Below are 16,236 nucleotides of genomic sequence, written 5' to 3'. Positions count from 1 at the left end.
GACTTCTACTTCAATGTACATGGGTTCTCCATGAGTCAGAATGGTGATGAATATGGTGATCACTTTATGTTTAATCTATTGAGAAAGTAAAAAATTAATCTATATTTCAATAATTTATCTTTCAAAATTTTGTCAGTTTAAATCTTCCCAAATCACATTGCCCATCTACTATAATTTCATATAAAAATATTTAAATAGTTCTTAATTATCAGATCAAATTCACATTTCTTGCTTTGGGTGAAGCTCAAGATCTTTGGAAACAACCAAGTTAGCTCCTCATTGTCTTCTTATATTGCTTTGTACCTTTGATCTCACTATTTTTCTTTCTACCCTCAACTACTACAAAATGCACAAACTTGTCTATACCTGATGAAACTCGACCCCAAAGTCAAGCTCACAAAGTTGTTTCCTATAAAATTTGTCAGAATGATTCATCAAAAAATATTCTCTTCTTCAGTGTCTGTCCCACATAAAACTGAACGTTTTTTAAATTTTGATATTTAATTAAATGCTTATATGATTTCCCAAAAGCTCATGTAACTTTCCAGTTAGATATGCAGTTACATCAGGGAAGCAGAGTGCTCTACTTTATTTCCCGTTACCTAAATTTTAGTAGATTTCATTTTTTTTTGGTTAATAGGAAATGGATAGGTAAAGAATAAGGCGTTGTCAATGAAATGTCATGATTAGGTGGTATACTTTTAGGTGGTGTTGTACAAAATTTGTCATTTTGTGATGGCTCACATGTTTCTGTGATGCTGGAAGTTATGCCACTGATATTTCAAATATCAATAGGTTCAATCATGGTGGACAGATACCAGTGGAGCTTCCAGACTAAGAAAGACTAGTAGGAAGGCCTGTGTTCTACTTCCAAAAATTAGCCAATGCAAACTTTATAGGTCACAACAGAACATTACTGACTCATCCAAATTAATCAGGTCTACAGGGACCTATTTCTAAAGGAGGACAGTATGTTTGATAAAGTAGAGGGCCAAAGAGCATATAGTAAGACCCTTCGTGAGATTGATTGGCACAGTAGCTATAACAAAGTGTTTGAATATGCTGGTGATTATCAAGATGACACAGAAATGGGTACTAATTTATTATCTTCTAAATACGGTCATTGTGAGTCATGGTGGATTCCACAAAAGTGAACAAGCTAACTATTAGTAGTGCTAGCATATTATAAGGAGGAGCAAAATATTTATGAAAAGTACACATTTATTCATACTTATTTTTATTAATCATTATTAAACACCTCCTTGGGGACTAGTTTAAGGTTAATGATAAGAGAATTAAAACATGGATATTAAATAATCTGTCCAAATTAAAATTTGTTTGGCAAATAAAACTCAAACCTATATCTTGATTCATCAATCAGAATCAATACTTTTATTTGTATGTGTATCATTTTCATACACTTAGAGATGAACACTCAATTGAATTTAGATTCTAAAATAACTTTCAGATACTACAAATCTATATAAACAACATAAAAAACTTACATTTGAATTTATGCTCATTTCAAAGGCCAAAGCTTACATGATATTTTCAAATATCTTTCTAATCTGAGTTTGCTAGTATAAAGAGACTGGACCTAAATTATAATGAAATCAGGTCATAAATTTCAATATTGAGAGAATAGGAACAAGAAACAGATGTGGAGACAGGGAAAGAGAGAGAGAGAGAGAGAGAGAGAGAGAGAGAGAGAGAGAGAGAGAGAGAGAGATTGCGATTTCCACCACAACTTTTAGCAAATTCTCTGGACCAGTGTCATAATTAAGTAGCTCTAATAAAAGTGTCTTAAGACTACATGAAAATGAGTCCCTTTTGCTCAAATAAAACCAGTTCAAGAACATTTGGCCCCTTTAAAGTTGACCTCATTAATTTCATGATCTTTGGATAGCATATATCACCCCAAAAGTGAGGATTAGTTTGAACCTTTGAAAACCACCATCATCACATATCTCTAAAGACTGAAAGAAAAGTAAAAATAGAGAATTCTTAACTTGTATCATTCAAATAGAGGGATTTGTTCAAATAGCTCTTACATGTAAGATATAAATAATCCTCTAAAAGTTTTTTAAATATAAAAATAGATATAGAGCAGTAATTAAACAGTTCTCTCTAGAGATAACGGCTCCTAAAGGCTGGAGATGGACAACATGTCTTGTCAGGTTGATGGGCATGTACCAGCACATCTCTCTCCTTATTCCCTTGACACTGTGACACAGTAACAGTGAGCTCCACCTCTAAGATCAGTCAATACCAATAATCCCCTTGCATTTCCTATAAACCCAAATGAGCAAATTCATTTGTCTTATTTTGGCAGAACAATGGTGGATCATTATGGACCACCCACAGGGTTGTCGGTTGTCCCAGTGTGATGAATGCAATACCATGCATCCCTTTACCCGTAAGATAAAAACTCAAAAAGTCTCTGTCTTTAAAATGCTGTGAACATTGACATTTCATTTGCAATTGCTTTTTTACATCATTTGGCAATAGTTATAGAGGGGATGGATTTAGTTGAATTATTTTGTATGATGTTTTAATTCATGCTCATAAGAAAAATGAGCTATAGTCTCTGGTACTAGACTACTTGAGGTGGGTATATTATATTTTAAGATAGCCTTTGCCTTTCGTTCCTGGAAAGGGTTTGGTTATTTTTTACTCACCATATGTTGAATGTAAAAGTACTAACCAACATGAAATGTAAACATCACTTATGACTTGAGGGTTTAGAATATTTTGGGGCCTCTGATTCACTTTGTTGGAAAAGTAATTCCTCTCTACTGAGCGCCTATATCCCCCATAGGCATGGGGAGCACACTTTGCTCTCCTGTACTTTTTCCCCTCTGATGGTTTCTGTGCTCTGTGGAAGATTGTAGAAATGTGCAAATTGGTCTGCTATATATGGAATAATATATAACACGAGGGTTCATCCTCTAAGCTATGGCTTTAGATGTTTGTGTATCAAAGCCAGACAGTTCTCTGCCAACAACTATATAGCCAGAGCCCTGACATCTCTTTCACAGGTGCACTCTAGGATGGAATTTCCTGATTCATAAGGAAGACTTGGTTCTTTGGCACTGTACCGTCTAATTTTTTAAAAGAGAGAAAATTGTGATCTAATTGTGTTTATGGGCGTGCATGATGATAATTGGGGGTTGTGATCCCAATACAGAATAAATGCTACTTGCCTTACAGATAAAGAGAACTATTTCATTTATTTTCTTTCTTGCCTCCTAGGTAAGCAGGTGACTGGAGGCACTTCTCATTAATCAAAAGAAAGAAAGAACTTGGGCACAAACTCAGCATCTTACTAAGATATCCTTATATATGATTGTGTGTGTAGCTAGGTATTGAATAGTTCCTCTCAAGTAAATGATAAATTGCCCTTTGCCCTGATTCAACAAAATGCAATATTGTTCATTGGAAAGAAAAGTAATACTATATATAAATTTTAAAAAATTAAATCATGGTATGGGTTCAAAAATGATTTGGTAGAGAATTCAAATGAATGGCGTTTGGGTTAAGTGAGGTCTGGGAGCCCCTGGGTGATGTAAACAGTTAATGTGTTCCACTGTTAACTGAAAGGTTGGTGACTTGAGTTTACTCAAAGGTGCCTCAGAGGAAAGGCCTGGTAATATACTTCTACAAAAGCAGCCGTTAAAAAATATATGGAACATATCCCTGCTTATATAAGCAGTGCATCTATTTGACATATTAAAAAGGTTGGTGAATTTTTAATCTTTTTGAACTTAGAGCTTTTGGAATAGATGAATATATATGTATACATATGGATATATATTTGCACACATATACATATAAACATTTACTGACATCAAGCTGATTCCAATTCATAGTGATCCAATAGAACAGCACAGAACTGCCCCTGTTTTCAGAGACTGTACATTTGTGCTTGGAGTAGAAATATCTTTCCCCCAAGGAGCAGCTGGCAGTTTTGAACTGCTGGTCTTACAGCTAACTACCTAACTCATAGCCCATAATGCCACCAGACTCACTCTCTAGATCTAGATCTAAATCCAGGTCTAGAGAGAGCAAGTGAGCCCTTAGTGTTACAGTGATTAAGTGTTTGGTTGATGAGAAACTTTTGACCCACCAGCAGCTTTTGTAGCAGTAAGCTTTTGTACAGATGATAGCTTTGTAAGTCCTGTGGGCAATTCTGCTCTCCCTGGAGACTTTCTGTAAGAGTTGACTGTGGGCAGTTGCTTTTTGTTTACACAAATATATGAATCTGTGTGTGTGCACAATATACAAGTATGCATACACACATACAGCATTCCTTCTTGATGCAAATGGTTAAGCTCTTGACTACCGGGCGTAAAGTCGAGAGCCAACTCAGAAGAAAGACAGGTGATCTGCTTCTGCACACTCGTCCTCGAAGCCCGTCTCAGCCATGCCTGGAGTTGACTTAGTTGAGCTCACGTCAATGGCAACTAATACACCAACCATACATCTAATTCCCCGTAAGCTTTTCAGAAACACATTCAGGCTTTCCGTTTCTCTTGTGGGGAATAAAATCAGAGGAGTGGGGAGGGAATCTATATTCTTCAAAGCCGGAATCAAAAACTATCTATATTAGCCTTAGTTTGAGATAATACTATCAATTTCTAATTTGTCATTTTCCCAAGGGATTTCAAGGACAAGTTTGCCTGTATTCAACCTCTGCTTTACCTGCTGATTCTAGAGCAGTGGTGCTCAACTTTCCTAATGCCGCGACCCTTTAATACGGTTTCTTATGTTGTGGAGACCCACCCAACCATAACATTATTTTTGTTGCTACTTCATGACTGTAACTTTGCTATTATGAATCGGGCGACCCCTGTGAAAGGGTCATTCGAGCCCCAAAGGGGTCGCGGCCCACAGGTTGAGAACCACTGCTCTAGAGCATCTTTCCTTCTAAGATTCAGTTCTTCTGCCTGACATTCCTCTTTACCATGTAAAGACTCATTCCCACTTTGACATTTAATGTGGTTTAGGCAGGGAAGTCTCCATTTATAATTTAAGCAGGGTATTCTCAATTTATATGGTGATATAAAACACTTAGATAACCTAACAGCATTTTAAGTCTTTTAGAAGTATTATTGAACATACACAATTTTCAAAATAAGAAAGGTGTTAATACAATCTTCACATACACATATCTGCACAGAAGCCTGGCAAGTAAGGAACCAAGGAGCAGCAGCTGTAAGAAATCGCCTGATGCATGATGGTGTGGGGAGAGGAGGCCTGGAGGAGAGAACAGACGCGCTGTGCACTTCCAGGCCACCTCCCTACCAAGCAGCCATTTGGGTCTGGCCTTCCAGTGTTGAAGAAGATCGATTCCTCCCCCCACCTGTCTTTGGTTCAGTAACAGATAAAGTAATAACGCTGGGTTTAGGAGTCGTCTTATGTGTAACACACACCTTTAAAAAACTAGAATGTTCAGAAGAGCAGTAAATGATCACTGAGAGAGGCACCTGGAGGTGAGCTCAGTTAACGATAAAGCAATCCTGTCCATCTTATGCTTAGAGAATGGTGTGACACGGGAAAGCCTCCTGCTATCTAATCCTCCCTCTGTGTCATCTCTTTCTTAGTGCAAGCACTTGAACCTGAGAAAATTTGAATTTGTACATGTGGGGGAAATGCACCAATTTACATTATAGGATCACCTGCACTTCCTCTGATGACTTACTACATCGTCTGAATATAAATCAAAGCCGAAACCTAAAGCACCCCTCGGGAGAAATGCTGACTCTCAGCTAGCCGATGGGACAAAGAATGGTTCTATGGGGCTTCCAAGTTTCCCTCGGCTGCAAGTTGTTATGGGAGCAAGACTATTCATCTTTCTTTCACAGGGCAACAAGTGGGTTTGAACTATTGACCTTTTGTTTACCAGCCTAATGATTAACCTATTGCCACTTAAGAAAATTGTAAGTAGAATTCAGGGACTACAATCACTAATAGAGAAATAATGAAGCCAATGAAGAAAATCGGTGATCCTCTGCTATGTTGGCCCTTCAAGATCGGAGCTGTTTGGGATCAGAAGCAGTATAATGTAATCATCGTAATCAGTATTTCAAAAGGATCATACATTTTTTAAAATATTTTATTAGGGGCTCATACAACTCTTATCACAATCCATGCGTATGCATACATCAATTGTATAAAGCACATCTGTACATTCTTTGCCCTAATCATTTTCTTTTCTTTTTTTACATTTTATTAGGGGCTCATACAACTCTTATCACAATCCACACATATACATACATCAGTTGTATAAAGCACATCCCTACATTCTTTGCCCTAATCACTCTCAAAGCATTTGCTCTCCACTTAAGCCCTCTGCATCAGGTCCTCTTTTTCCTCCCCTCCCTCCCTGCTCCGCTCTCCCTCATGAGCCCTTGATAATCCACAGATTGTGATTTTGTCATATCTTGCCCTATCCGGAGTCCCCCTTCCCCCCCTTCTCTGCCGTCCATCTCCCAGGGAAGAGGTCACATGTGGATCCTTTTAGTCAGTTCCCCCTTTCCAACCCACTCACGCTCCACTCTCCCAGCCTCGCCCCTCAGACCCATGGTCCTGAAGGTTTCATCCACCCTGAATTCCCTGTGCCTCCAGCTCCCATATGCACCAGCGTGCAATCTCTGCCCTATCCAGTCCTGCAAGGTAGAATTCGGATCATGATAGTTGGGGGGAGGAAGCATCCAGGATATGGGGGAAAGCTGTGTTCTTCATCGGTACTACATCGCACCCTGATTGACCCGTCTCCTCTCCTAAACCCCTCTGTGAGGGGATCTCCAGTGGTCAAAACTTGGGCCTCGGGTCTCCACTCTGCACTTCCACCTTCATTCACTATGGTATATATATATATACACACATACACATATATATATGTATATATATATATATATACATATACATATATTCTTTTTTTTGCATGATGTCTTATTCCTGGTCTCTTTGGCACCTCGTGATCACACCAGCTGGTGTGCTTCTTCCATGTGGGCTTTATTTCTTCTGAGCTAGATGGCCGCTTGTTCACCTTCAAGACTTTAAGACCCCAGACACTATGTCTTTCAATAGCCGTGCACCATCAGCTTTCTTCGCCACATTTGCTTATGCACCCGTTTGTCTTCGGCGATCGTATCATGGAGGTGTGCAGTCAATGATATGATTTTTTGTTCTTTGATTCCTGATAACTGATCCCTTCGGGACCACTCATTCACACAGGCTGGTGTGTTCTTCCATGTGGGCTTTGTTGTTTCTGAGATAGATGGCCGCCTGTTTATCTTCAAGCCTTTAAGACCCCAGTCACTATCTCTTTTGATAGCCGGGCACCATCAGCTTTCTTCACCACATTTACTTGTTCACCCACTTTGGCTTCAGCAGTTGTGTCGGGAGGGTGAGCATCGTAGAGTACCAATTTAATAAATGAAAGTATTCATGCATTGAGGGAGTGTTTGAGTAGAGGCCCAAGGTCCTTCTGCCACCTTAATACTAAACCTATAAATATAGACACATAGATCTATTTCCCCAGCCTCATATATATATTTGCATGTACATGTCTTTGTCTAGACCTCCATAAATGCCCCTTGACTCCCAGCTCCTTCCTCCATCTCCCTTGACTTTCCTCCTGCCCCACTACCATGCTCTGTCCCCACCTGGGCTACAGCTATACCTCTTCTCTCGCAACCTTCCCCTTGATCGTTCACCACCAGGCCTGCCCCTCCCCCCTCACTACCATTTTGGGTCCCATGTTGTTCCCTTGTCCTTGTGTTTGTTAACACCACTTCCTTACCCCCCTACCCCTACCCCACCTCAAGTCCCCCTGGAACTGTCGGTCCCGTTGTTGTTTTTCCTCCAGATAGTTCATCCAGCCTGTCCTATTCATACATTTTACAGACTTTATTTTGAAAAAAAAGATATCAGATGGGCTTGGCAACGGTTTTGTTTGACTAATGAATGACTTTAATATAGAAATATAGATTTTAACATAAAAAATAGCAAGGAACGGGAAAGAGATAATATCATAAAATGTTCTTTTAAAATTTTCCTTAACTTCTTATTTGGGTGGAAGTTTACTGAGCAAATGGGGTTTCCATTCAGCTATTGAGTCACACTTTGTGACTTTACACAATGTAACTGCGCTATTCTCACTTCATCCTGTTTCTATTTGCCCTTCTTGCTTATCCCTCCCTGCTTTCGCCGAGCTTTATCCCTCTGCAAATGCCATCTTTTCAACTTCATATGGCTGATTGTTCTAAGGAGTGTGTATCACCCAGGTGTTTTGTTCACCTTATACATCGGTCTATCATTTGGCTAAATGTTTTGTCATGAATGTGAATTTATTTCCAAGCTTGATAAACAATTCCAGTGACTTGCTATATGTATAATAAATAGCTTTATATAAAAAATAATCATCTGTTAAGAAGTCTAGCTCAAGTTCATAAGTCCCTCAGACTCACATAGCTGTGGGCTGGTAGTGCAGACAAATAAAGCAGGAATTAGGGAGATCACAGGCCAGTGAATGCAGAGCTGTGTCAATCTAAGGTTGGTGGGAATATGACAGGGCCGTTCTCAGGGGCAGGGGGGCCACCTGGGGCCAGTCCTGGCGGCAGACACAGAGTTCCAGTGAAGTCCCAGCAAGGAGGAAGGTGAAGAGGTAGAGAGAGAGGCATTTCCTAGAGTTCCTCACTGGCTTACAAAAGGCCACACCCCACAGAGGTGTCATCAGGCTTCCACGTAATAGACAGGTTTGCCTTCATCCCTAACTAGGAGGTCTAGATGACAAAAATCATCCAACTACCAGAGAGTCTAAGGTTCAATATCTCCAGGATTCTTCCAATATCCAATATTGTCCTTTTTATAATTTTAAACTTGTTCCACGTATTTCTCCTACTCTATCTGGGACCTTGTATTGTGATCCCTTTTAGAATTGTCAGCAGTGGTAATTGGGTCCCATCTAGTTCTTCTGGCCTCAGGGTCATGGAGTCTTGAGTTCCTCGTGTCTTTGATTCAATTACTCATCTTGGCCATGGATGGGGAGAGACCAAGAGTTGTATGTTAGATGGTCACAAACAATCTTTTAAGACATTCATTGCTATTCACAAATGTAGAATATAGAACACTGTCTTTCTGAACTACGTTATGTCAATTGACATTGTCGTCCCCTGCAGCTAGGTTCCTGAGCCTCCAAGCCCCAAAACTCATTTCCTCAGCTGTCTGGTCAGACTTATCTAAGATCAGACCTGTTTGTGTGCCATCTTTCAGATTCATCATATCACACTTCTGTCTAGAAGTAAAGATAGAGCCCCCCCTTTCATTCCTTTAATTATGTACTAGATGATATCTTACCACTGCTGTGTACCTTTCAAAGAATTTTAATTGTTTATAGGGTAAAGTCTGGATGAATTGGTTCATACTTTTTCTGTTTATTTGTCAGCCCATCACCTTTACTTATTTCTATTTTAAATGTATACTATTTTAACTGTGGCAGTTGATATCCTAGTTATGATCACACTGTTATTTTAGACTTGCTAAGAAGCATCAAGAAGGTTTGGTGACATGGTATCTAAAGCACTAACCTCCTAACTAAATGGTTGGCTGTTGGAATTGCCTAGGTGCTTTGTGGAAGAAGGATGAGACAGTTTGCTTCTTTAAAGATTTACAGTCTTTGAAATTTTATGTACAGTTCTATTTGGTCCTATAGTGTCATTGATGGCAATTGTCTTGTTTTGTTTTGCTTTGCTTTGCTTTCATTTTAAGGTAAGCATCAAGGCCTTTGTTTGGAAACAGTGGTTTGTATTTCACTACCAAGATCATGATCAAGAGAAAAAAATTTTGAAATTGTCAAGGATTTGTATTTTGCTTGTATTCACAATCAATGCTCATGGAAGAAGCAGTCAAGAGATCAAAAGATGCATTGCATTGGGTAAATTGCACAAGAACTACTTAAAGTGTGGAAAAGCAAGGATGTCCCATTGAAGACTAGGATGTACCTGACTCAAGCCATGATATTTTCAATCATTTCATATGCATCTGAAAGTTGGTCATTGACTAGGGAAGACTGAAGAAAAATGGATGCATTTGAATTATGATGCTAATGTACAGTATTAAAAGTATGTTGAACTGCCAAAATGAATAAACAAATCTGTCATGGATGCAGTACAGCTAGAAAGCTTCTTAGATGTGAGGACAGAGACACTTTTTCTCAAGAGCTTTAGGCACGCTATCAGGAGGGAGTGGGCTCTGGGAAAGGGCAGTATGTCTGGTACAGAGGCAGTACAAGTGAAGACCTTCGACAGAGTGCTTTGACACAGGGCTCCATGAGCTTAAACATGTTAACTATGTTGAGTAGGGGGCGGGGGCAAGTGGTATTTTTCTGTCGTCCATAGGGTCGATATGAGTAAGAATCAACTTGGCAGCTCCTAAGAAAAGTAAAAATTATCCTAAATATTTTTGATTCAGACCCACCCAGCAGGTCCATGTAAGAATTTCCTGGAAATATGCTTCTCTAAAGGTTATTGTTAGTTGCTATTGAGTACCTTCTGACTCATGGTGACCCCATCTGTGCAGAGCAGAGCTGTTCCCTATGGTTTCCAAGGCTGTGACTGTTTTGAAGGTGACTGCTAGCCTATCTTCCAGACGTTCATGTCAGGTTCAAAAGAATACGTGGAACACGGCCGACATCAGATGGATCTTGGCTGAAATCGCAGAGTACCAGAAAGAGGTTTATTCGTGTTTTATTGACTATGCTAAGTCATTTAACTGTGTGGACCATGACAATCTACCGATTGCCTTAAAAAGACTAGAAACTCCAGAACACTGGATTGTGCTGTGACACTTAGGGATAATATCAACTAGATACACCTGGGTGAGGGTAGAGATACAACTCAGCTTATCAATGGCATCACAGCCTGATGACACCCCCTTGGTGTCATAACTCTTTCTGTATAAGGGAAACAAAGGAGAGTCAACCCCTCTTGTGCCCTTCACCTTCTGCCCGATCTAGCTCTTGCATCCAGTTCCTTGAGCTCCTGTTGTGTCACTTGCCTATCCCAGGAGTCATAACAGTGGATTCATTCAGCTGACTTGGGACCTCTGCACCCACCAGCCTAACCCCCTCACTGCCTCTGCTTCATCACTCCGATTCCTATTCATCAGAATCTATGATGCAGGACAAGCCTCACTTGAATCGGACCAAACATCATGATTTCTACACTGCATAAACCACTATTTTAAATGTAAATCTCTTTCTATATATAACACATACAAACACCCTTGGTTTTGCTCCTCTAAAGACCCCGAGCTAAGGGGGCAGTGATAAAGAACCATCAACAAGATGACTTGTCACAGTGGCTGATTGAGGGGCTCAAGCATACGCACACTTGGGGGGGCGTTGAGGACTGCACCGGACTTTGTTCTGTTGCACATAGGGTCGGGATGAGTCAGAGCCAACTCTATGCACCTCACAGCAACAGCTTCAGGATGCCCGTGGGCAGATTTGAAGCCACTAATCTATCAGCTGGTTCTAAAGATCTCAATGTTTTGTGTCCCTTAGCAATCTGAAAACATTTCAATCAAGAAAGCTCTATGAGGCAGTTCTACATCTTATGACACGGAGACACCCTAGTGGAGATCAACAGTCCAATGATTTCAGTGTACCTAAAAACCACAAACCAACCCCCCTGCAACCAAGCGGATTCTGACTCATAGCAACCCCATATATGGTTCAATTTTTTTACGGGAGCAGCTAACCTCATCTTTCAATGGACTTGATGGTATTAGGTTCGAGGCTTGGTCTTTAAATCTGGCTTCTCTTAACATAGTAAAGCACAATAGACTTTGCTCTTTTCGTTCCTAGAATATCTACGTCAATTTAGTTCCCATTTCAGGCACACCCAGAGACACTTGGGGCTCGTGTAAACTCAAATTAGAAAGCTATTGCACAATTCCCTCTTGACTTGAACTTTCCTCTGTTCCCCAAATGTGCCCATTTAGTTCTGGGTTCCTGAAATATGCAGCTTCCCTGTCTGGAACGTTGATCTTTCTCTCGCTCTTTTCCCAACGTTGGTTTCTAATTGTCTTCCAGCATTCAATTTACATGTTGCTTTCGCAGTTTCTCCTTCCTCCAGTCTACAAATGGGGAAGCTTATGAAAGTATGTACATAAACTCCCCACGACTTTCTTTCACAGCCTTTAGGACACTGGAAATTAAAATACAGAGAGATGTTTAATATCTCCCTCTAACATTTTCCCTTAGTACTACAAAACTTGTTACCTTCATTACATAGGATTTGTATACTTCTTCATCCCGGGTTATGCATTCCAGTGACGCTGCTCCATGCTGTAGTAACTGATTTTAAGATGTAGTCAGTTTTTTGACTCAGGGAGTCCACATTCTGGTCTGGGACAGGAATGAGTAAAGATAAAAGGCTGCCCTACAATGTGTGCACAGCCACAAAGGTTGACACACAGTGAACTTTTTTTTCTTCAAGGAAGCGATCTGAAGTGACTTTATTTTTTTGCACCATGTAAGCCACCATGAGATTTCACAGTGATTCCTGGGGCGGGGGCCAAAGGAAGGTGTCACGCATCTGCCGGCCATGGGCAGGGCGGGCTCACTGCGGCAGGTGGAGGAGCACCGACTGGCCCCTGGCAGGTAGGTGATGTTTCGGGAGCGCGCCAACTGATAGGCAATGTCCTCCGCCGCCTCCAGCTTGCGCACCTCGAACATCTGGTCCTCGGCAGTGGCCAGCGAGCTGGTGATCAGCTCGGCGGCCTTAGAGTTGCCCTCGGCCGAGATGATGGTCGCCTTCTTCTGCTGCTCCGCCTTTTCCACCACAAATCTGGCTCTCTCAACATCCTGCTGGGCCACCTGCTTGGCTTCCACCGCTTCTGTGAACTCCTTCCCCAAGGTCAGATGCATCAAGGACACATCATCCAGGATGAGCCCAAAGGTGGCTGCTCACTCCGTGAGGCCATCGCTCATCAGTCTGGAGACCAGCTCCCTCTGCGTGATTAGTTCTCCAGCATCAGAGCGAGCCACCACGGACTTGAGGATCTCGGTGGTGATGGGCGGCAGCACACGCTCATCGTAGGCCTCGCCGATGCTGACATAGATGCGCGGCAGCTGGCTGGCCACCGGGCGGAAGAGGATGAGCAGTGTGATGTTGACGTTCTGTAGACTTTTGCTGCTAGTGATGACAAGGCACGTTCATGGTCGAGAGCGGCAGTCAAAGAGGATTGGTTTCTGTACTCAAGGGATGAGACTGTGAGTCCCTTCCCCTACCACGATGTCCTGGATGCCACGGAACCAGTCAAAGATGACAGCTCTGTGCCCCGCATCCACGTTATAGAGGGCTGAGCTCACCACGCCTCCCACGATGGCTAAGCCGAACTTGCTGATGGAGTCAAACACCTTGGCAGCCATGTGTGCTTCTTTCTGTTAGATCTCACCTTTCAGCCCACTCACACCTGCTTTCACTCTGACCTCCACATGAATTCTCCAGCACCACAGTGAACTTCTTGAATCAAAAGCAAAACCATATTTTTAAATCCATCCAGCAGTCATTAGAACATATAAGACCATTTGATAAATAAATGAATAAGTGAATTAATGTTTTATAAATAAATGATTAACCATTGTAATGGTATGAATTCTTATGTTTCAAGGTAATGATCATGATTTCACAATATACAAATATGATATAATTAAGAAGATTAGTATAGTCCTGTCTGGTTTAGAAAACAACCATATGGCGTGTCCATTGCTTTATTAGAGCTATCATTGTGATTTCATACATGTCATGTGAAATCATGTCATGAGCTGCTTTGGGTCTAGAAGAAACCAAAGAAGAGAACCGTGACCCTGTGCTGTTATTATATTGTTAGGTGACATCGAGCCAGTCCTGACTCACAGTGACCCTCACAACCATTGCTATCTTTGAACTGATTGCTGCCTCCTCTGTGCCAATCCATCTGTCTTTCTTCCAAGACATATCTGTTCTTCTGGAAGTCTCTGGTAATCAAGAATTTTTTTGCCAAAACCATAATTCCAAGGTACTAAAATACAGGTACTGATGTGGTTTTCCTTATAAATAATGCAACTTTTTCATACATGTGATGCAATTGAAAATTCCATGGCTTTAGTCAGGTATATCTTAGTTCTTATAGCGGCATATTTGTTCTTTAACACATTAAAAAGCACTTTCAGCAACAGATTTGTCCAATGTAAATACATTATTTGATGTCTTGATTGGTGTTCCTATGGGTGTTGATTATGTATAAAACTGAAATGAAATCTTCCCAACTTCAATATATTCTTCATTTACCAAGATAATGTCTGTTGATCCAGTTGTGAGGATTTTGTTTTCATCAAGTTGAGGTGAAATCCATATTGAAGGCCATAGTCTTTAACCTGCATCAGTAAATGCTTAAATTTTCTTAGCTTTGTGCAAGCAAGGTTGTATCATCTGATTATTATAGATGTTACTTACTTTTTTTCCAATCTGATGTCATTTTCTTTCTTATATACATAGTCCAGGCTTATTGGATTATTTACTCATCATTCAGACAAAAATATTATGAATGGATACAAGCTAGTAGAGACCTTTCTTGATTTTAAACTATGTAGTAGCTTATTGGTCTGTCTGAATAATTGCCTTTGTACAGGTTTCATATGAACACAATTACGTGTTAAAGAATTTCCATTTTCACAAAGTTATCCATACATTTTTATAAGACACATCATATATGTCTTAGCATAATCAATAAAGCACATGTAAACATCTCTTTGATAGCCATATGAAATAAGCAATGATATCCCTTGCTCCACTTACTCTTCTGAATTTGACTTGGACTTCTGACTGTTCTCTGTTAATATATTGCTGCAATCATTTTTCAATTATCTTCAGAAAAATTTTGCTTGAATGTGATATTAAGGAAACTATTTCACAATATTTGCATTTAGTCAGATCACTTTTCTTTAGCATCGGAACAAATAAGAATATCTTCAATTTGGTTGGTCAGGTAACCTTCTTCCAAGTTTCTTGTCACTCGTGAGTGAGTGTTTCCACATCCATTTGTTGACACGATTCAGTTAGTCTTGTGTCAATTCCTGAAGCCCTGTTGCTCTTCTCTGCTGTCAGTCCTACTTGATCTTCTTCCTTCAATGCAATGTGTTCTTAGTCATATACTATCTTTTCAAAAGGTTGAATGCCAACCAATTCTGTTTGATACAGTGACCCTTTGCATTTCTTCCATCTTCTCTTTATTCTTCCTGCATCATTCAAATATTTTGAGCATAAAATCCTTCACTATTGCGACCCAGTTTTGAGTTTATTCACTTCCTTCTGGTTCAGGAATATTGTATCAGTTTTTCTCATTTTGCTCTCCTAATAATAATTTTTGCCCATTTCGGTATAATACTTGAAGTGAAGTAAAATTACTTGGTATGGTTTTTCTATTTATAGTCTTTGTAATTCCCATGAAATGATTGGGTGGGGACAAGCAATATGGTGTATAATCTAAGATGGGAATTGATTAATTTAATCATTCCTCTGGTTAAAAGTTAAGCCCTCTCAGAAGCCAGAAGAGAAAGAATCCTATGACCACCAAAAAAAGAGTGTGAAATGAAGGATTCTAAGGTCCTGGAGAGGCAGCAGCAGAGGACCAGCACTGAGACAATGAAAGAGAACGCAGGAGCAGTGATGCGATTTTGAGAAAGACCAGTAGATTTCCCGCTGCCTGGCCTACAGGATGAATAAAACTGAGTGGCTATGGAGCAGAGGCCAAGAGACCATGTGGTTGAGAATGTAAGGACCAGAGAGAGAGATGTGCCTGCCAGATGGTTGAGAAGAGGCCCAGTAGACAAAAGTATATCCCTAATGTTATCTGATGCTGACTTGTGGTAACCTACTTACTTCCCTAAAGAATCCCCATAATCATATTATCTACGAGTTCTGTGTGGCTTTTGCAATTGGTTATTAAGCTCGGCAAAGAAGTCAAGTGTCATTGGGAGAATGGTGAACCGTTCGTGTCAGAATAGGATAAAGAAGAATAGAAGGCAGAGGCGTGTTTTACCTCTGAGTCATAAGAATCATCCTTGGACAAATGTGGACTGGGACCATTCTTCCCTTTAATAAAGTTGAAGAAGTCAGATATGGCCCCAATAACCCAATCAATTTCTTCAGTCCTTTATCTTTTCATCATTTCTTTCATTTTCCT

General features: G+C 40.3%; 1 pseudogene; it reads right to left on the bottom strand.

Moving 5' to 3' along the window:
- Positions 1-12,629: 12,629 nt before the first annotated feature.
- LOC142436957 (prohibitin 1 pseudogene) lies at positions 12,630-13,456 on the bottom strand (annotated as a pseudogene).
- Between the last annotated feature and the right edge of the window lie 2,780 nt (positions 13,457-16,236).

Source organism: Tenrec ecaudatus, chromosome 1 (genome assembly GCF_050624435.1).
Source record: "Tenrec ecaudatus isolate mTenEca1 chromosome 1, mTenEca1.hap1, whole genome shotgun sequence".
Taxonomy (NCBI): Eukaryota; Metazoa; Chordata; class Mammalia; order Afrosoricida; family Tenrecidae; genus Tenrec; species Tenrec ecaudatus.
Note: the sequence above shows the minus strand (reverse complement) of the source record. Positions and strands in the feature narration are given on the sequence as shown.